Source organism: Dreissena polymorpha, chromosome 16 (genome assembly GCF_020536995.1).
Source record: "Dreissena polymorpha isolate Duluth1 chromosome 16, UMN_Dpol_1.0, whole genome shotgun sequence".
Classification (NCBI taxonomy): Eukaryota; Metazoa; Mollusca; class Bivalvia; order Myida; family Dreissenidae; genus Dreissena; species Dreissena polymorpha.
This window is the reverse complement of record NC_068370.1, coordinates 31,643,675-31,666,079: the sequence shown is the minus strand read 5'-3', so window position 1 is coordinate 31,666,079 and position 22,405 is coordinate 31,643,675. Positions and strand designations below refer to the sequence as shown.

The window sequence follows — 22,405 nt, the reverse complement described above, 5'->3', positions numbered from 1 at the left end:
ATACTTATAATTTTTTCAAGCAAATACCACGATCGGTATTTTGCGTTTAACTTGTAAAACCTCGTGTAAGAGCCATGTCCCCACAAAGCATCGCAATACCATGTGTAAAATATAAATAATATAAATATAAATAAAATTCCATATCTTAAAAGGATTTAATAACAGGGTACGTTTTAATTCGTGTATGAAATAGCGATGATATTACGACTACATTACGACTTGCCATGTATGACATTTTTAGAGAGTCCATATACGGATACAACAATAGCAAATGTGTTCGCGTTGTATTATTTGAAACTCTTAGGAGATATACATGGCAAATTTAAGTTTGTAAACATTTAAATGGTTGAAATCGAGGCCGATTTATTTTTTCATATGCATTTCTAATTTATGATGTTCTATACGAAAATGGCTGTTATATTTCATGTTTGCATTATATTTAGTGTAGCTCAAGAGAAATGAATACGAAAGACATACATTAAGACACGTTTGTAATTGTTGTTTTTTGTGGTCGATTTTTTGTTGTATATCATTAAAAGAAGAGTCACATAGAAACCAAAACCGCAATAACGGCATAATAATTATTTTTACAGATTATCATCATAAGTTTACAAAAGTACAACAAAAAAGTGTAAATATCGGTGAAATACATTTGAATTGTGAAGCTTCGAACCTACGACAATACGGTGCGGGTAGGAAATAATGCTGAATTGAACGTTCTGCGTTAATACTATAAATAACAGTAACAAGGTGCCTGAACCACGTGACTTTTTCGGCTATGTGTGGGACAATCGGATGTAAACAAAACGTCGCTTCAGGTAACGTTTTTGACAATTTCTTCATTAATAAGAATAAGGATCAATAACATTTTTTTTCTGGAAAATCACGTATTTGTATCTAAATCCTATTGAGCTATCTGATATATCACTCATGCTATTTTTTTTAAGTTTAACAGTTTATTTCATTTGTATTTTGTTCTTTTCAGGGAGATTAAAGTATTTTTGTAAGCACCTTCAAGAGACGTACTGCTATCTTGATCAATGAAAAGTTTTTATATACAAACATGTATAGTAAATGTTCCAAAGTTTAAATGACTGTTTGTTTTATAACCAGATGGTGCAAGTATTGCAGGGAAAGAAAACAATCAAAGTAAACATTACATAAAAAATTGACATTTCAACAAATTGAACAATATTATATGATTTAATGTTAATTACTTGGTGCAGTGGTAACAAGATCTTGCAGCGCCTTTTAATGACCGGGGCGAATGAGTATTTTCATTAGACATCTCAAACTATTTTCAGTTATTCAGATTTCATTTGAATTTGAGTAAATGAAGTATTGATGCAATTCAATATGTTTGTTGGTATAATAACCCCCACAAGTCAAGACGTTTTGGCGATGATAATTTGTTATGACTTAATTGGAGCATTCATATGTTTGAATAGCAAGATTTGCAAATTCATAAATTGACTGATAACAATTTCTTTGTGAATACTTATGTACTTCTTTATGTATTTGGTGCTTTAATTTCTTTTGGTACATGTGCATGCTAGTTATCAAGTAATGTTATTATTGATGACGTGTTTATTTTGATATACTGAATATATTCATATGGAGATAATATTGGAATAGACCACAAACAAGCATTATTGGATTCGAAGATGTTCATATGGAGATGATATTGGAATAGACCACAAACAAGCATCATTGGATTTAAATTGTTATTTGTTATGAAACACCTGTTTTATTAACACACATAATCAGATTTTATATTCATCTAATCAATTTTAGTAATAACATAGATACAAAACCCATAAATATACACTCATATCAATACACACGCTTTGTTTTGCTTATGCAAAAATACATGTTAAATGATATGTTTGCATAGTTAGTTGAAACAGCTTTCCATAAACATCACAGAATGAAGCGGGGTCCCTGTCTCTGTCACTGTGGTTTTGATAATTAACTTGCCACATATCACCTTCCGTGTGGTTTGATGGTGTTCATGTAGTTCTTACACAGCTTCGAACCTTAAAAGCGTTACAGATCTTTCGACTAATCCTTTTCAAGTCTGAAAAACAATAGAAGTAAAACCCATTTTAAAGCACGTGCTCTTATTTTCTATGTCATTCATTAAAAAATGGACCAAATTCAATAATCAGGCAGATATATCAATCATTATATTTATTTAAAGACAATAAGTAAAACAAAGAAATATTATATTGCAACATAACATGTATGCGTTTATAAGAATTATGTTCAGTTAAACATAAATTGTTTAATCATTACACGATTACTTCAGTATTCAATAATGTAACATTTGGTTAATTTGATATTTTTTCAGGACACACTAAAGTTTATGTTCTAGATTCTTACAAAACTGTGTTCAGATTAAATGCAGAACTGACGGGCAAATTCTTGTATACCACACATAGCATTTAAAAAATGTGTCCCACACATAGCAGTATAACATTTATACACACACACTCCGAATTAGATGTATTTGCGCAAACATACAATGTATGTAGCTTCTCTTTGAAGAATTACAATGTCCGCCCTATTTTTTAAACCCTCGACAACATTGCAATCAACGTTTTTGTTGATAGAATAAAAAATATACCACGCATAGCATTTCACTTCGTGTGTTTGCAAGCGCGCGGTTGCACTTTTTGGAAAAATTACTTAATTAATTAAGCGCAAACTTACCAAAGTTGTGTCTTTTGACAATGACCGGGCACTCGTCTTTGTTTTTTTGAAAATGGTTTTGAAATAATGAAGAAATTATCAAACACGTTACCTGAAGCGACGTTTTGTTTACATTCGATTGTCCCACACATAGCCGAAAAAGTCACGTGGTTCAGGCACATTGAGTAAGCATTTTCTAACTGATGCACAAAATACCTCATAAAGAAATCAATAACGATTGTCGTGAATAAAAGTTACTATTTCTCCCACCGTGAACTTATTTATTATTTGACTTACAACACAACATTTTCCCGGCTAAAAAATTGTAATTCTGATCTCATTATATGTAAGATTGTATGTATTGATTTATAAATTAATAATAAAGGTGTATATGCGTCCACGTAAATCATCATTTGAATTGCGATTGCAAAGTTTAAACCTCACATTGTTTAAACATATACAAACGAAATGTGTATGAGACACTAATTTACCAAAGATCCTTAACTGAGTATATGAATGCATATACCTTGAGCCTAATATCCAAGAACACCATAAGAATACGCTATGAAGTTTGCAGATGTTATTCAAATTATAAGAGTTTTCGGTTCCGTAGTACTTGATCTTCTCATAAAAATCCATAGTTTGTGTTACGGTTGCATTCAAAATTGATTACTCGAATAAACTTTTAGCATTTGTAAGTTTATTGAAAGCTGGTTTTATTTGAAAAATGCTGTGTCTAACCACCTGTTTCTTATAAATTCTTTTTGAATTAGTTGTGTTATAAAGATGACTTGTATTTTACAATGTTCATGGTTATGCATGTATAAAAAGAAATATAATCACATAATATTGTAAATTTTTGGTATTGCAGTGACAGAGTTGGCTCTCAAAATAGCCGGACCATTCGTATTGTTATACATCGGCATGGCACTGTTTATATTTCGTAAGAAACTCTTCTCCATATGTGGACAGAACAACGGTGAATACGATTCAGTTTTTCTTAATAGAATTTGGTTTACTTTGTAATATTTAAATAACTGATCGTAATTTGTCATATATGAACAATTGTTTTACATGTTTAAGAAAAGTATTTTCAATTATGAATTCATCCATGTCGTACTATCAATATTATCCAACAACAAATACAAATCATCAAAAGTGCGCTAAGGCACACAGTATATGTGTGATATAGGCGGACTTTATTGTCGTTCTCTAAGATTGTGTTTTTAAAAGTAACACACACTCGTTGTAGGTGTTTATACGTGTTTATGTGAAACAATTAAACACACATCTACAATGCATGTATATTTTAGTAAGTAACATTTTTCCAGTAGTTCCGAAAGAAGACATAACGCTAGAGTCAAACATCGTGTAAGTAACTGAAATCAATATGATATGTTTGATACACAATAACACGCGTGTTTAAGTCATGGGCCAATTTATTTTGTAAGGCGTTATGTCAAGTATATTTAACACAAAAGCTTCAGTTTAAAAACACTTTATGTCGCATACAATCAGCAATATCCATAGAATTAATGGTTTTCTTCGTCTTCTGTGTTTAGCACGATACCTGATGACAGTATATATTCCTTTGCAAAAGATACAGGTAAGATTTTATGTTTACTCGCGTTTAGGTTAGAGGAACAAATGGAGATTTTAGCTTGATTTAGTCAATTCATATTTTGTTTATTAAGGGCATAGTCAAAAGATACGAATATAGCTCGCTTGTTTTCCTTTAATTTTATATGATTGGTTCACTTTCTTGTATGATCCTCTATGCTCGAAACAATAAACCACACGTAACAATCGTAATATTTCAGGCTTAGAAACGGGTTAATGCGTGTTCTTATGTTATGGAACGCTTTTCCGCTCGGTTATATTCTATTCACGATTTAACAATTACACTTAACACGAAGGCAAGCTGTCCGTAAGGAGTATTACAAATTAGTCCTGGATTTGTCCTTAAATATCACCATAGGATTCCCAAAATAAACTTTTTATTGACAAAAAGAATATCAGTAAAACGGCTAGTTGCTGGTAGACCACACTGCTACCTGTGTTTGTATGAAATTTGTGGAAACAATTATAATCTATGGGACAATAACTCCCTGAAATCTCACGGGAGGGTAACCACATTCAATATGCGTATATCATTATCGGATCATTAGTTTTAGAAATCTGAAAATAGGTACATGTCTGCTTAATAGGGATCCTGACGAATCATACAATTCGGATTATTAGTACCAGAGGTCAAACGCACCTATGTAATAGTATTCAAAGGGCAGTTATTTCATCACATTCGGATAAGTAGTTCATGAGATCGCACGCGGTAAAGAAATATCCTTTCGTAATTGACATATTTATATTTAAATGACCATAACGTCTTGAAAATTAAAAATTGCCAGGACAAGGATGCGCATGTATACCCTATATTGATGCTGCATTCAAAATTTAGCTAAATTCGGATTAAAAGTTTATAATGGTATTATGTACAGTAATGTTTATCTTTGAACGCTTTTCTTAATTTAAAATCGCTATGCTAAGATTAGTTTTGCTAAATGTTTCAAATCGCCTGCCTTGTTCTTACATATATATTTAAATATAATAATGTGTATTAAAATGTAGTAGACATTATAAAAAAAACAATCTTTCAGAATGCAATTCACAATTGGCAAGGTAACGTGTATTGAGTAAATTAACGTTTAATAATAATGATGTCTAAATGAATTTATGTCTTGTGTTTATGTTGGTTTGTATTGTGCTGTATTGTGCTGTTTTGTACTGTTTGGGCAATCGGTCACTTGCCTTAAATAAAGGACCAACTAATTGTTTTTAATGAAAATTCAATACTGCTCCAGCAGCTGGAGTTTCACTTCTTTATATTGTTTTAATTTTGTTTGCTGTAAGTTTTAAGTCAAGTAACTAATAAAATGCATTTTCTGTCCAGCGATTTACGTCGTGCTGAGGATGATGAGTGTCGCATTCAACAAATGGAAGACGACGATCTAACATACAGTAGCACCAACGAAACATTGAAAAGTCAAAGTATTTTGTCAAGTGTTTAAGTTCAATAGATGGATGCTTTATTATAGAACATATTAAATGTCGTTTCACATAGGACACCAGCTTGCAATTACTATATGTTTTTAGTCCATAACATGTATGTGATTGTGTAACGTGTTGAAACTATTGTTCTAAATTACTTTTAGGTGCGTCAGCAAGGCCTGACATGTAAGTACGGATATGATTGTTGAATAAATAATTCAATAAGGTGATAAATCAATGCCTTCATTTTGCATGTATTTTGTAAGGTGATTGTGACTTTACTGCTATAATTGTTGGTTAGTGTACTTAAATGTCCTTTTGTGATAATTCTGAGTTGAATATTGATTACATTTCCGAAGAAACTATAAATATAAATAATTATATACACTTCTTAATTAATGCTGGTCAGTATGCAATGCCCGTGTTTGTTATTTCACATGTTCAGCGCAGCGTATGTCCCTCCTTCAACATTGAAAGTGGACGGAGAGTATACGTACAGTGTGGTTAACAAATGTAAGATTTTTAGAAACACGTTTCGTTTCCTTTTATGTCCGTCTAAAATTATACTAACATATATATCTAACGCAAAGTTTGGAATCGATATAAATGCATACTGTTGACATACTTTGGTTGAAAATTTAAACTTATTATACAACTAAAATAATGTTGTACTTTTGCAGTCAAAATGTCTTTGTATCTGCTCTTTGTACATGTCATGAAATATTTTTTTTGTTCAATTCATTCTAGATGGTTCATTATTTAACTGTTTTGTTGCAGTAGGCAAGAAACCAGAAAGTTCAAAGTAAGTATTCGATGGAAACGAGCAAGTTGATTATTTATCAATTTTGCTTGGTATGATATTAACGGCGTTTTTTACTTCCTACCACAAATACTGAGGTTACATTTTTGACACAGGTTTTCTCGCAGTTGTTTTGCAACAAACGAAACCGTCGAACAAACCTTTTTTTTCCACCTCGTATATTTACATACATGTTGATTTAATTGCTGATTTCATATGTTGGCGCATGAAGAATGGCTAAAAGACTTTTTCATTGTATGCAACTGTTAAACATTCTAACAAAGACATGACGCATGTCTTGGCAATGAGTTGATGGAAATAAATTTTGTTCAAACTTTCATTTCATATCATAATAAACTGAGACACACAAACACCTCAAAGTGATAATCATATACATTGTACTGTTATACTGTGTTGTCTTTTTATATAGACCCACTGGGATTCCACCTCCACAACTGGCATCAGATGACTATACGTACAGTTTAGTTAACAAGTGTAGGAAAGCAGGGGACACGCAAATGCATTTACTTAAGCACATAAACACATACAATTGCTATGTACAAAATATGTTTTAAAAGGTCGTTAATTGTTTTTAATTTAAATAACTTGTATTCTTATGACATATATACAAAATAAATTACTTTTGTTAAGAATTTTTATAATCACTTTATTTATTTTGTAGATGAAATGACACCTCAGCAGCAGATGTAAGTACATGTAATAAAAAAGTGTATTACATAAATGGCGCTTATAATGATCGACATTAATATCTTTAAATAATGGTAAGAGCTGTTTTGGAACACGAATTATACATGTGTTGTTAATTATTTTACGGCAACTGTGTTCACTGTTATCCCTTGACAACAATTGACCTCTGTGCATTCGTGTTTGCAGAGGTAGTTCCATCAATGATGTCAAGAAGGGCGACAATGACTATGATGATATTCAAAACTATAGAGACACAACTATGGAAGGCCCTAAATGCTAAGAACATAGCACAGTAAATTAAATAATCTAAATGAACTTATATTATATTTTCATATTAATATATTAGCTTAAAGGCGTAATAATGCATCTTATACACAAACTGTGCAGCGTTTATGTGTATTTTGTTTCTTTGTTCATGCTTTTTTGAAGCTTTTCCTTCGCTTGGCGTTGTTAAAGATACTGCATAAAATAACGTAAAATAAATAAGTAGAGGATGCACTAGCCTATACCGTTATCTCAAGATACTTCCACGTGTATTTATCAATATTTTTGTTTGATTAGTTTGTTTTCTCATTACAAATAAACTATACATGATAGGAAAGTTTTAAAAGACTCAACTGGCGTCTATAGACGTACGTTTATTGTGTTCATATATTCCATATAATTTGTGTCGAAATGTTTATGGAACTCACAGCTTTTAACGACAACGTACATACGTTTATTTGAATAATAATTAATTAATAAATAAACAATAAATACATACAAACAAATCGATTTGAAAACATTTTGACAGATCATCATCATCATCATCATCATCATCGTCGTTGTCGTCGTCGTCGTCGTCATCATCATCATTATCATCATCATCATCATCATCATCATCATCACCATCATCACCATCACTATCACTATCATCATCATCATCATCATCATCATCATCATCATCATCATCATCATCATCATCATCATCATCATCATCATCATCATCATCATCATCATCATCATCATTATCATCAACATCATCATCATCATCATAATCATCATCACCACCACCATCATCATCATCATCACCACCACCACCATCATCATCATCTTCATTTTTATTTTCTTCTTCTTCTTTATCATCATTATCTTTTTCTTCTTCGTCAACTTCATCATCAGCTTCTTATCATCTTCAGCTTCATCTTCATCACAGTGAAATGATACTAGTCGTATTCGTTACCTTTGTATTCAGCGTACCCATATTTGTCGATTGTTTTTGGTATGTATATATATGTATTGTGTGCGTATTTCAAATTGAAAATAGTTCTATTAAGTTGGCATGTTTTGCATAATTTTGCGCAAAAAAACGACACGCGTATATAGTATCCGGTGGGCTATTATGTACAGTCTTAATATCTTAATATTTATTATATGTACAGGTATACATTCCTTTTATTTTCTAACTCATATGTGTGAAGCTTTAGCTGCATCTTTTGATGTTATACTTGAAGACAATGAAATGTCTATGTCTCGTTATAAACTGCCATACAATGGCCGCGAGAGTTATTGCTTTTTGTGTATTATTTGTATCAACTTGGTTTTCAATTTTATTTGAATAGATAAAATAGCCTTCACATGATTACGACTTTGCATGTACTTGTTACAACTTATAATTAAGTATTTAATAATATACTAGGCACTTGAGGATTGGATATCAGAGCTATACCGTATGCACTGTACAGGCGTAAGTATCTTACATATTTGTGCGCGTTCTATAAAAGGACTGAATTTATTAAATCCCTTAAAGAAAAATTTCCAGTTTTCAGCTCACGTTAGCAGAACGTGTAGTTTCATTGCATTTTCAAAGACACAGCAAACATTAGACCCTTTCAGTTATTGTCGGTTTTTAATTATCTCCCTTGTTTGACGTCATGCGATGATAATCGAGTGTATCGAATGTAAACGAGAACAGAAATCTTGTTAGAAAATGTTTTTGTTTCAACGATGTAAATGGACTGAACATATGCACGAAAAGATTTGTACTTACCTAATTGTAAATAATATATTATGTTCTAATGAAATTTTGATATTTGGTTTATACTGCTGATACAGCAGCGGTATTGTTCATCAGAGAACGTGATCGGAAGACTAAATACTGAAAATCCCACTAAACAAAACAACTAAATAAGCCGTATTCTTTCTTATAGTAAAACTTTTATAAATGGTGTTTTAAAAATGAAACATATATTTATTTGATCACAATTATAAGTTGTGTGGATATTGTTGTTGTTCATCAGCGATCGAACGTGTAAGAGATGCATTTAATCAATTGTAAAACAAAGCCCTAAAAAGCGGAATACATAACAATTGTTAAATTTTATCATTTTCTTTTCCATTGAATGGATTTTCGTTTCGTTTACATTGAGTGACAAAATTAATAAATGTTAGCATACATAAGGAAAAAAACTCTGCATATTATGCAAATTGAACTGTCTTTGCATGTATATTGACATTTCTTTACTAATGATAAGGAGTGATACAAATCTAGCATTTTATGATCAATAAATCTTTATATTTAATATATTTAACGCAAATATTGTTTACCCTTTGTGATTGCTTGTTTTCATAATGGTGTTTCGTACACTGAACTAACGTACTTAAATCTATACAAGTAATAGCGGAGTTTACATTTGCCGGTACCCGCTAAATACCTCAATTGCGTAGCATTCAAATTGCACAATATTTTAAATGTATTTATAGTTATTAAACACTGTATTATTATGATTAATCTGGCTTATATATATACTCTTGTTCCTGTAAATCCATTTCCGATAATGTCTTCATTCTTATAAATGTTAAAATATTTTATTGAAGCAAACGTTCAGTATTTTGGCTTTAAAATTTGGCTAAATTGACTGCTTAATATGCCAAAGGGGGATAACATGGGGGTATCATAAATTGTATTAAATTACCAGACACTAGGTTGCAACATGCGGTTTGTGCAGGGACCCAAGTATAGGTCCCTAGATTTATGACACCTTGTTATCCCCCGCCATAGGCGGAGGGATATTGTTTTGGCGTTGTCCGTTCGTCCGTCCGTCCTTCCGTCCGTCCGTCCGTCCGGCACTTTTGTTTCCGGAGTCATATCTTGGAAGTGCTAAGGTGGATTTCATTGAAACTTGGTATGAGTATATATATGGGTAAGAGGATGATGCATGCCAAATGGCATTGTACACCATCTGTTAATAACAGAGTTGTGGCCCTTTGTATCTTAAAAAATGCTTTTTTTGTGTCAAATATAACACTTTTGTGTCCAGAAGCATATTGGCGGGGGATATCAATTCAACGGATTTGCTTGTTTTTTTTTCATTGTCTGGACAGTATTCGATCATAACGAGATAATTGGGTTGTGATGAACAAAGGTGCAATAAAACACCGGGATAAACATGCTGCAACAAAGAGGGTCAAAATTGGTGTGAACAAAAAACAAACTATTAAATTAAAGTTTTTTTCAGATAAATACAGGTTCAAATCAGGTACAATATTTTACGTACATTAAATCGATCTATTTGTTGTTTGTTTTCATCATTATTTTTTTTCGTTCTTAAATTTAATTTATTCTGAAATAAGTTCAATATATGAGTTTTTTTTAACCAAAAATGGTCGCGAAGTGCCAAGTATGGAGATTTTTGTCGTAACTACAGACCGAGCTCTTACATTGTGCTCTAATCCCGAGTTCGTTGTTAGTAAAAACAAATAATACCAACAATATAACAGATTAAAAAACGCATTTCCTTGAATGAATATGTTTTATTCAGACATAATTAGTAAAATTTGATATTTTGCATGATTATAATTAAAAACGATGATTTTGTCAACCTTCCCTATATGCGCTTCAATGAATTCCACCTCTTTTTGCCAACCAGTGGGCGGAGTCTAAACTTTGCTGGTGGGGTGAATTTACACTTCAATTACCATTTTCAATGATAAAGGTCGTGTTCCCAAGTGGTAAAAAAGCGCTCAAATCATATCCCAACGATCAATACTATTAAAATATAAACGTTCGGCGCTTTTTTCAATATTTGGCATTTTCATAAAATATTTACGTTTAAAGTTTAATGGTAACGGTAAGGGATTGGTCTTGCGACACACAGGGTTATTGAACGCAATGTTTAATGTATTTTCAACGTACTAAAATGAAATATGCGGAAAGCGATAGCTTTAATAGGCGTCAATATAATAAAAATGAAATATTTGTGCAATTTAAGCATAAATAGTGCAAGAGACGTTGATATTATCAGCGACACTGTACAATTTTCTCTCTGGCGGATTTTGTATCATCTCATTACGTCACATCCTGCTAAGGGACACAATTCTTACACTAGTAAATGCGAATAACTGAAAGAGTCTATTAAGTATGAATATTTAAACAAACCAGTGCCCAGTAAATGCACACTAAAATGTAATACAGTTCCAGTTATACGAGTTATATGAGAAAAGAAGGGCAAAAAACTAACTATTAACGACCCGATCAGATACAATGAAATACAAACCAACACTAATGGCAACCGATTCGATACTAACACAGGGATAAACTTCAATATTAAATTCAGAGAATCAACTTATTACGACACAATACAATTTACTGCAAACTTTTTAGAAATTAATACATACACAAAATATAAGATATTTAGTTACATAATCACACGCTTTGAAAATTGCGAAGAGTTTTTCTCTCGTGTTTAATCTAGATACTCAGAACTTTTTATTTGTACACAAAATCTTTCAAACATGATTCAACCTATATAATGAAATGTTCTTATCTTTAAGACTTAATGAAGTTTAAGTAATGTTTAGCCATAGTATTTTTATTTTTCAGACAGTCGCATACGTTTACCATTAATTGGTGGACATTGGTGCCCAACAATAAGGTCCGGCACGTTATTTTATTTATTTTGAACATTGAAAAAACAAGATAAATGTAGAGTTGTATTATTGTATTAAGATAGTTCTCTTTAATTATCAATTCAGGACATTAGTATCTTAAAGTGGAATAAGTGCAAAAATACCACTCATATCGTTGAAACATGCCCACAATCCTTGTCAATGTGAGTCAATTGTTTATAGTTTTATCAAATCATTACTATATAATTAGTGATTCAGGACAGTAGACATACATCTAGCATCAATCATAATTGATCGAACAATCAACTCATTGAAAATGAGTTTCTTAGTCATACGCTTTTAACAATCAGGCGTCAGTCGATATGTTGTTAAGTCATTGTTACTTCAACGGCATCATCGGGAAGTGCCAAAGTACCTCATTGTCCTTCATACGAGGCAAATGACTAATGACAAAATTGAAATTTCTGATAGGCGAAAATGACGGAACTTTAAGGCCAAATTATATTTGCAATATCTGCATCCATAAGTACATGTAGAGTTTACAAAATGATCTTACAGTATGTATATATAAATTTGTTATGTTATGTTTTGTGCTAAATATTTAATTTGTATTCCTTATAAGATATATTGATACAAATGGCCTCAATATTTTTTTAATCCATTTAATAATTAAAAAACACAATCGATTTACAGAGCAAATATTTTATGCGTATTTTTTACAGTTTGTTGTTTTACTGCGTCCACTTGTTGAGAAATGTATTGCTTGTGATAAAGGACCTCGTTATGACCATAACATATACCTCTTGGAGATTTAATTTGCTTCAAACTGTTTGCATAATCATCTAACATATAAACAAACTATTTCATTGTTTATGAATCAGCACGAAAAATATTCAATATTAAAGGTACAACGGAGAACGACATGTATACAAACAGTAATGATTGAAATATCACTAGCATACATATTGCAACAGACTAATCATTGTTATGTCATTTGGTCTTAAAGATATGAACAAAAAAACTGAATTATTCATTTGTTGACATTATCGCTTATTTGTAGTATAACAATAACGAAATAGCATTGATTAAAATGGACGTTATATATGAGTTTACTAAATAATGCGTTGATATTCGCATAAATGCCGACCTTTGCTATTAAGGATGGATCTGTTATATTCGTAAATGACTGTTGAGTGACTTGAGGTGAGCCTTGGATTTTCGTGGCCTTGGAATGTCCATAAATGCTTTGATGTATAATACATAATATGTTCATAATGTCGTAAAGCAAGCACACCAATTAGAAATTGAATAATAATTTCTTGTAACAAAATGCTGTTTTTTATCTGCATATGTCTATCTTTAATTGAATGTCGTTATGGTTCAATAGATTTAGAGGATGTAAGGAACAGAGTGTGATACTAGAATTGGAAAATTTTAAAACATAAAATTGTAATTATATAGTTACCGTATCAGCGCTTATTGATGATAAATAATACTATGATATATTGTTAGATTCTAAACCTGTTACATATTAGACCCACTTCCATGTTAAAGTATACACGTCTGAAATTAAGTTTTCTACTTAAGTGTCTCGTTTTAAAGCCAAAGGATTACTAGTTTATTTCTGGAGGTACAACAGACCCTTTGTGTCTTGGTATAAAACCTTTACAGTATTAAGCAGAGGTACAGTTTGTGTCTTTAAGCCGTAGTACAATTAAAAAGTATAGATTGTTTTTGTTTATACATCTTTATAATTTAATTATTTACTGTATTATGGACTACTGAATTGATATAAACACGTACCAGCTGTTCACATTTGTTTCTAAAAACAGTAACACAACAAACGCAAACATGTAATATGTGCAATCTCGGACATAGGTCCCAGCTTCAATAAACTCCCTTTCACGGAATAAGCAATTTACGTCATTTGACATTAACAGCGCGGCTTTTCTAGGACTACGTGTGCAAAATTTGTAAAGATAGTTGACCATGGCCATGCATAGTGCGTCATCACTCCACGTCATGACAATGATTAATTATTATTTGTTGTAAATAACTATATTTCCACAAGCTTCTCATTCAACAGCACGCATCAAAACTCTCTAACAAGAAATAAACAGTTCCTGAGCTTATCCAATACATTTGTTACAGAAAACCAACAACTTGTTAGTAATTTTTTAACTTAGGTAAGCAATTTTTAGCTTCCACTGTCTTACATGTGGCCAACACCAAAATAACATATGCGTTAAGACTTTGTGAAAAATACCGACAACACAAAAACCATATTCAAATTACGCGTAGTCAAATGCACGACTCTTGAGTTATAATTGAATTATTTACTGTTGTTTTGTTTTATCTTTCAAATTCAGAACAAAAAATTCAATATATTTATTAAGATTGGTACATCGATTGTCTACACTATATTATAATAAAACATATCAACATGCCACTTGGAAAAAAATCATAATAAAGTAATAAGCAGTGTACATACAATAAAACATTAAAAAAAAATTTACGACAAACTAGCATTTTTACAAAGTATTTCCGTGAAAGTGGTGGCAATCAGCTATTAGGCTGTAAGTATTTATGAAAAATCAACAAAACAATTAATTATTATACGTATATTTGTGGATTATTATGCTTATAATTATTTGGGAATTTTTTACATATATTGAAAGGGTTAAATAGGGCAGAAAACTGTACGATTCTTTAGATTTGATGCTGACAATCGAGTATCTAACCTATGAAATATTGATATACAAACATATTAATAATTCATCTAATAATATGAGCATATATAACATTATTATACTAATTAGATCAATTTGATTATATGCATACCATTAAACAAACAATTTCATAAACAAACAAGCAATAGCGGAACATAACAGACCGACAGACAATCAGACAGACAGACAGACAGACCGACAGACAGTTTTTTCAGACTTATATACAAGTACATCGTCTTCATATACAAATATATAAATTATTTCTGTCGCTAAATTAAGCATATTAACACAAGATAACATATCATAAAATGGTCATTTAAGGATACAAATATGTAAACACAATCAATTGTAATAAAACGTAAATTCTATCGAAGCGGTAATGGAGTTTTTAAACAACATTATTTAGAATCGTATTTCTTATAACAAAAAATTCTTTTATATATTTACATATATTTAGAAGTACTGATTTAACACATGAGGATAATAACATGTGGAATTTAAATACAGATGGGTTTATATATAATATACGGCTAATATATTTTCTCTTATATCATTGTAACAACGGCAAATACTTATAAAGTGGTATTCGTCCTCTAAATCGAACCTATTACAACGTAAACAATAACGCTCATTTCGTGGTATGCTATTCTGAGCGCATCTGCCAGTTTGAATTCTTAACGGGTGTGAAGAGACTAACAAAAATCTAACAAAAATATGCGTAAACGTCTAAGAAGCAAGTCAAAATATTCGTCATAGTCGAGTGAGGTTTTAAAAAATTTAAGCATATCTAATACAGAACTGTTATTCATTTTTTCATACCACTCTTGTTTATAATATTTAACAAATCTACATTTGAACTCGCAAATAAAACTATCAGCATGCACAACGTTTTAATTTTCAAATACATAACCGAATCCATAATTATTTAACATGTTCTTAACATTTGAGACACAATTTGCATAACCTTTATAACAATCAATTAAAGCTTGTTTGTTTGTAGACAATCTGTATTATAATATTTTCAGTTTTCAGAATTTCAAACCAATACTTAAGAATTTTAATGTACCTGTACTATGGAAATGTACCTAACTCACCATAAACAGCAACATTACATGCATTTATTTTAACCTGTAACAATCGTTTGTAAAATTTTTAATGTGTACGTTCAATATCATCAGACTTTGTGAAACCCCATTCTTCTAAAGCATAATTCAATATACCCCCACAAAGGAATCATACAATTGGCAAAGTAATTTCGGTTGTATGTCAATGTTATTGCATTTAAACAATAATATATTCAAAGCCTTAAGGGTTTTACAAACCAAATGTTCTTTGTTAAATTTAAAACTTCCAGTGTAATTCAAAACTGTGCCTAAATAGTTAAAGTTATCAACCACTTCAATATCAGTTCCATCGTATTTCCAGTTTTCGTTGTCATTTAGTCCCCACCACCCTCTTCCGAAATACCATTATTTTTGTTTTTGCAGAGTTGAGATTAAGCCCCCAGGAATGACAATATAAATATAAGTAATCTAGATGTTATTGAACTTTAGCTAGTGACTTACCTAAAATAGTCATGTCATCAGCAAATATTAAAATCAATACAATATCATCTAGATTCAAACCAGAGTTGATGTTATCTTGTAAGTAAAGTTCAAGGTCTTCAACAAACAGGAAAAACAAATCGGCGACATTACCTCCCCTTGCCTAAGTCCAACCGCATAACTAAAATAATCTGAATAAGATGAACACGATTTAACACGTGACTTAACATTTGCATACATATCTTTCACTATTCTGAGCAATTTTCCTTTTAAACCAGACTTAAACATTTTCATTCATAATGAATTACTGTATATAATATCAACACATTTTAACATGTCGACGTATATAACACACAAACGTTTATTTTCAATCAAATAATTTTGCACAATGGATATCAATACATATATATATAATAAACAGTTGAATAACCTTTCTTAAATCCGAATTGCGCATCCGAAATAAACGTGTTTTCATTGCAAAAAGTTTCAATTCGCTTGTTTAAAATCGTGGTAAATATTTTTGAAAAGCAACTAACTAAAGAAATCCCTCTATAGTTATTAACATCGTAAACAGCACACTGTTAATGTATAGGGATTATAACACCATATGTCCATTTATCGGGAAAAAAGCCCGATACAAAATACCGTTAAACACGTCACATAAATGTGCAGATAAAATATCACTGCATTAAATAAAATATTCGAACAAAATTCAATCGCTTCCAGATGATTTATTTCGTTTTAAATGCCGTATGACATTGTTAATTTCTTTTAGAGATATAGTTGCGTTACGTTCTAGAAATGTAGAGTTTTCCAAATTAAAATCATTATTTAAACAGAAATCTCCAGCTTCAGTATAAGACAAATCAGACGTATTGTTACTTGTAACTTCTTCTAATGATATTTGGTTTTTTAATGACACTATTTTTGGATTTGAAAAAAAAACGCCAAAAATCCCTTGGTTTGTGCTTTCTTAAGTTTTCAATATAAATCATTTTTCCCTATAACAACATGACTTCTTCTTGCGAAGTCCTTATATTATCTTTTGCTTGTACATAAATGTTCTCTGTGTGTAACAGTTTTATTCGAGTTAAAAGTACGGAAAGCGTCGTGGTAAAAATTTCGTGCAACATCGCACTCGTTGTCAAACCATTCTGCATGCTTTATACAGCTATCTACATTGAAACTAGGGTTTGTTTTAAACAATAGCTGTCCCCATAAGATGGCATATGCCCCCAAAAAACGCTTAGATAGTCATGTAAGACAGCTCAATAACAAAACAAACTTTCGAAACCTAAACGCCGACCATTACTTTAAGGTCATGGCCGCAGGGGTCAAGATGTGTATGTGTCTGAAAAGGTATTTTCCATATACACATGCCTACCAAATGTGAAGGTTATACTTCAAGAGACATGGAGTCAAATTAGCATTTTTCAAAACCAAAACGCTGATTTCGAAACCTAAACGCGGACCATTAGATCAAGGTAGAGGTGAAAGGGGTAAAAATTTGTGTGCGTATGGAAAGGCTTGTCCATATACACATGCATACCAAATATGAATGCTACATCTGACGCGACATAGAAGTTATGTGCATTTTTCGAAACCTAAATACAGATTTCGAAACCTTAACGCGTATCCTTGGTTCAAGGTCACAGTCAAAGGGGAACAAATTTGTATGCGTATGGAAAGGCCTTGTCTATATACACATGCATACCAAATATGAAGGTTGCATCTGAAGCGACATAGTTATGAGCATTTTTCGAAACCTAAACGCAGATTTCGAAACCTAAACGCGGTGCCTAAGTTCAAGGTCAAGGTCAAAGGTGTCAAAATTTGTATGCGTATGGAAAGGCCTTGTCCATATGCACATGCATACCAAATATGAAGATTAAGTCTGAAGCGACATAGAAGTTATACGAATTTTTCGAAACCTAAACGCGGATTTCGAAACCTAAACGCGGACACTAAGACTGACGGACAGTTCAACTGCTATATGCCACCCTACCGGGGGCATAAAAATCAAATTGAGGAAATTACACCTGCAGTGGTACTGCTGATTGTGAAACTGTAAATAAAGCAAATTAATAAATCAATAGAATTAGTGTTTTTTATTAGTTTTTATAAACAACACAAACAACGGATTTTTACATATGAAAATTAATTAAATGCATGTACCGGCGCGAAGTTCCGGTATGCCACTGAGCATCAAATTGTTTCGAATTGACTGTGATTGCAAGTAAACAATTTCTTCCTGTAAAACGCTTCTCTGCTTCTTTAACTCACTTACTTTACTGTTTATAGTTCTCAGGGCAAAGTCCATACTCTCAGTCTTCTCCTCGACCTTTGAAAGTTGCTCACCAAACTTCTGGTTTCTATCTGCTTCCACCATCTAGAACTTTTTCAATTCCGTTTCAAAGTTGCTAACCTTCCTTTCCACTCCTTCGAGGGTGTTTAACCGTTTCTCTATGTTCTATATTCTAGTGTCTATCTCCTTCAATTATGCGCTTAGCTCGCTATTTAACGGTTCTGCCATAGTTGGAATTTCCGGTTGAACAGAGCTACTTACAACACTATTCACATACCCACTGAACACATTGTCAACGTCTGGAGATGGTACAACATTTTGCACATAAAATGTCACTCAACGAAATGGATGTATTTCCTGACGGGCCTCTTTTTTTTGAAGATTTTTTTTTGCCGTTGTTCACTTTATCACTTTCTCTGCTTTCTTTACCCTTTCTTTTTGATTGTCTTCCCATAACACTTAAGCAATACTATAAACACTTTAAATCCATATTTTATTTACTTTACTATGTATTAAGATGGATTTTAGCTAAGATTTTAAAGATTTTCACAAGAGCTTACAAAATTCGACCTTTCCCGCCTTATCACGCGACATTGGCCGTCATAACAGTAACTTTGGTCGAATTTGTGTTCTAAACAATATTCAATGTAGACTTTCTGATTAATATTGCTTCTTTTACAAAAACAGACAAATATTATACATTCTTGTTAATTACATTTTGTAATAAGGCTAAGAAATGTATAAACTAATCTTACACTATGAATACACCATTTGCATAAACAACGAAAACAGCATTTATATGAACCAAAATTTACAATATAAGCAAAACAATAATTTATCATCATACTTTGTCATCAATAAAAATAAAATAAAACCATACATATATATGGAAAATTAGGTAAGTGGTTATATGGCTAATAAAATTTATTAAATAGATATAAATGTAACTTTCAATGTTAATATTGCCGAATGAGTTCAACAAAACCATACAAAAATGATATGCATTCAAATAAACAAAGCTAATTAATATGCGGTAAGAATAAATTATATTTTCTACCACACACTAGGGATATTGCACTTGGTAATGATAATGTTTGCAGCTACTTTTGAATGATCTCCTTGATGTTGCAGAACGACTGTATTTGGTAAACAATTCCAGACAAGTCTGCTGTAATTTATGAAAGACCGTTCATGTATTCAGTTGAATATCTTTTAATTGCAATAGCATCTGGGTTAGGGTTAAGCATCTGGTTCCAATATAACAAGGTATTTTGTTTGTTATTGAAGAAAAGCTTTATACCTTTCATATATTCAAGGCACGTGTAATGCGGTTTTATTAATTATTATGCAACTATGGTATTAGACACGACTTTGAAAAGTTAACCATCACATATGACTTAATACCTGAGCAGTTTTTGCTAGTCTAGTTTTTTGTAATATTAATTTGCCTGTTGTAAAGTTGGTTTAAAAAGTATGTTCTCGCATTCTTATTTAACCCTGACTACACTGTCCACAAACACTGGTTCCAATATAACAAGGTATTTTGTTTGTTATTGAAGAAAAGCTTTATATCTTTCATATATTCAAGGCACGTGTAATGCGGTTTTATTAATTATTATGCAACTATGGTATTAGACACGACTTTGAAAAGTTAACCATCACATATGACTTAATACCTGAGCAGTTTTTGCTAGTCTAGTTTTTTGTAATATTAATTTGCCTGTTGTAAAGTTGGTTTAAAAAGTATGTTCTCGCATTCTTATTTAACCCTGACTACACTGTCCACAAACACTGTACACATAAAATAACGTTATTCATCAACTTCTGATGGAAACACAATTGGAATGGTCCATGCTCGGGTAATTAGATTACCACTAGGGCGGATGATGGTTTAAAAGCTTTTGATATACATTTACATGACTGTATCACTAGATCTATAAAAAATACCCGGTTCGGTATTTTCTGAAAAATAAGAATATGCTCATTAGTTGTGTGTGAGTTTAGTGTAAACATATGCTTTTTATTTTATGTAGGTATAATTTACGTGACGTTAACAGAAAGAATTTGAATATAAGCATATAAGATTATATTAATTTCTTTCTATTGTAACGTAATTACACATTGTTCGTGGAGAAAACACGGTAACAAACAAAGTTCATTTCTGATTTTCCTTGACGTTTTATTTCTGCTTATTAACACTACACAACGTTTTCATAATGTTTGTCAAATACAAGATACATGCGAAGCCCGCAACGGGCCCCGCCCGCGAAAGCAAGCAGCAATGTGCCTTCAAATCTAACCGCAGAATTTCCTTGCTACATAAACCATCTCGTTTTATACTAAAATACACATCTACATAAAATAACACAATTCCTTACAATATATTTGATTGATCAAAGCGTTATATTGATTACTCGTTGATTTCTAATTGTTATGGTCAAAGAATTCCCTTAATGCGTGTTACTTGCCGATTGGCTGACCGCTAGAGTACTGTTCCAATATGACACGCCCCCGGGAACGGAGTATCCAAATTATAATTATTTTTACCCATTTATCGAATAATCCTTTCATACATCTGATTTGACTAGATAGTTCAATGGATGTGAGAGATAATTTAATAAGACTAAGAAACCCGTTGAAATACTTTGTATGTCTGTTGCTAATAAGATATTACTGTGGTCGTGTTCACCGGCATATTTCAATGGATGTACAAATAATTTAATAAGATTAGAATTTTTGTGTCAATATTTCTTACCAAACTATCAACTTAGCTACCTTCGCTAGAAACAAGTCGCCCAGTAACAGATTCATAGGTTTAGAATATATTATCTTTGCCCTTTCAAATTGTTGATTTAGCCTACTTTAACATTGAATGTAAAGGTATGTTGTTATTATTTCTAATATTCAAATATTTTCTTAATAGAACCATAATTATTATGATATAAGATGTATCATATATTATATTGACAAAGTTATTTTTGCATTAAAATTCGCTTTGCATGCATCTACAGATATTAAAGGTTAAGGCAAACAATCGTTATACATATTCTTATTAAAGATTGCGATAATATGAAAGAAGGTCATCTACTATAACATTTAAAGGTAAAGAGCAAAAACGCATGATAAAACAGATATACATACGCATTTGTAGCTCAATCCATTCTGAAATGTTTACAAATAATACTAACATTTGAATACAATGAATACTATTCACATTATGTCAAAGTTAAAAGCAGTTTATTCTTTCTCCGGTGAAAATTAAACCATTGAGAATTTAACCTTCAATTTCATCTAATTAATACTCATGTTTTTCCCTTTGTATTTGACTTGCAATACGTAATTTACTTATGTTTAAAAAGCAAATACATGTGCGTGTAAGTTTATGGGTACGTTATACCCTCAGAAATGTGTCATCTGATATTATTTTGAGTAATATTTGACACAGTTTGTTGTACATTTATGCTGACAGTCTCGGGTTTCGAAATGTTATCATTAAGTGTGATCCAAATCAAAATTGTATATGCATTATCAAAACGCATCAACAGCTGCCTATCGTTATTTCTAATCAAAACTTGCGATTCCAAAACATAAATAAAAACATAAACTTATATTTTAAGTATATTTATGACAAGTGTTATATATAAATATATCCATGCGCTATTCAAAAGAATTGCTACAACATGATACTTACTTATTT

General features: G+C 31.5%; 1 protein-coding gene across 1 annotated transcript in view; it reads left to right on the top strand.

The window, feature by feature from the left end:
- The window catches only part of LOC127862768 (uncharacterized), a 39,331-nt gene extending 33,921 nt beyond the window's left edge, over positions 1 to 5,410 (top strand). Inside the window, exons 3-6 of the transcript XR_008040785.1 lie at positions 3,563 to 3,670; positions 4,023 to 4,062; positions 4,254 to 4,297; positions 5,346 to 5,410. The gene's annotated coding sequence lies outside the window, so the exon portion shown is untranslated. The remainder of the gene's footprint in view (positions 1 to 3,562; positions 3,671 to 4,022; positions 4,063 to 4,253; positions 4,298 to 5,345) is intronic.
- Positions 5,411 to 22,405: the final 16,995 nt, after the last annotated feature.